The following is a 1,282-nucleotide window of genomic DNA, read 5'->3' as shown; positions in this document are numbered from 1 at the left end:
CGATGGGGCCCTGTGGCAGGCCGAGTGGAGTAGTGTATGGCTGATGCGCTGCGGCAGAGAAGTGGGCACGCTGATCAAATATGTCTCCTTCTTTCGCCTCTTGTCGTAGGCGCAGTTGTCTTTTTGTTTTACGTGTGCTCGACTTCCTTGATCGAAGCGTCTTGTCTCGCTTTCTTGTTCGCTCTTTTCTGTTGGTCGACGGTGTTTCCTTGAGATATAATTCAGGGGTGCAAGTGTCTTCGTGCATGTCTGTGTTTGCCCCATGCACATCCGTCTTTGCATCCTCATGAGACACGGATGTGGCTCCGTTGTTCCTCCCTCTCTCTTCCCCTCTTTTATGTCCCTCTTTTCATCTTCGTTTACGCATTCGTCTGCCTTTCATTCGATTCTTCTCTTGCCAACAGGGCTGAGCTTTTTGGTGCATCTTTTTTTTTGGGTAACGGTGTTGGTGGTCGAGTGCTAGCTGTGTTGGGCTTCTTTTTTTCTTTTCGTCGTTGTTTGTGCGCGAACATTCGTCCAACCTCCTCCCCAGGGCCGCGTCTTCTGCCATAGCCGTGAACATCGATGACTTGCTCACGGCTATGGCAGAACTGCGAGCACGAGCGTAAGAGGAGAGCCGAGTGCGTCGGTAAATAGCGCTTACCCTCTTTTTACTGTCCTGCTCGCTGCTGTTGAAGCAGAACCTGTGCGTACGGCGCTCTCTGCCTATGCGCGCTTGCGCATGCCTGTGCTCACAGCCAGCGCGACGCGGAAGTCGCAGCGTTATGGGCTTGCATGGTTGGTGCGAGGCGGGTGGTGGAGGCGATCGGCCCAACGGGGGGGGGGGCGGAGATGTTTCTCCTCCTGCCGGCGTCTTTGCATGTGCCATTACTTCCCACTTTGCATGTCTCATTTCGCTTGTGCCTGTTCTCGTTCCACGGCCGATGATGTGCGCATACGGACCTTCTTTTGGCCTCCACTGTATCTTTTGTTCGTGTTTGCTTGTTCTTTGGCGCCATTCATCTGCTCTTTCCGTTTTTGTTTTTGGTTGTTGTTCCCCTCCTCCTCTGTCCCCGTCTTCATGTATATATTTTTTTTATCTGTGCTTCCGTGCGCGTGTTTCCGGTCTGGGGACGACACACACACAAAAAAACCAACACACAACAAAGGGGCGACATACTCCACCGCATGAACAGCACACTTTCCCTGTTCGCCCCCCCCTCTCCGCCTCTCGCCTCTATTTCTTTCTCCTTTTCGTTGCTTTCGCACTTTCCCTTCCTCCCACTCTCTTTGGCATGCACGT

Source organism: Leishmania donovani, chromosome 31 (assembly GCF_000227135.1).
Source record: "Leishmania donovani BPK282A1 complete genome, chromosome 31".
Lineage (NCBI taxonomy): Eukaryota > Euglenozoa > Kinetoplastea > Trypanosomatida > Trypanosomatidae > Leishmania > Leishmania donovani.
This window is presented reverse-complemented; position numbering follows the sequence as displayed.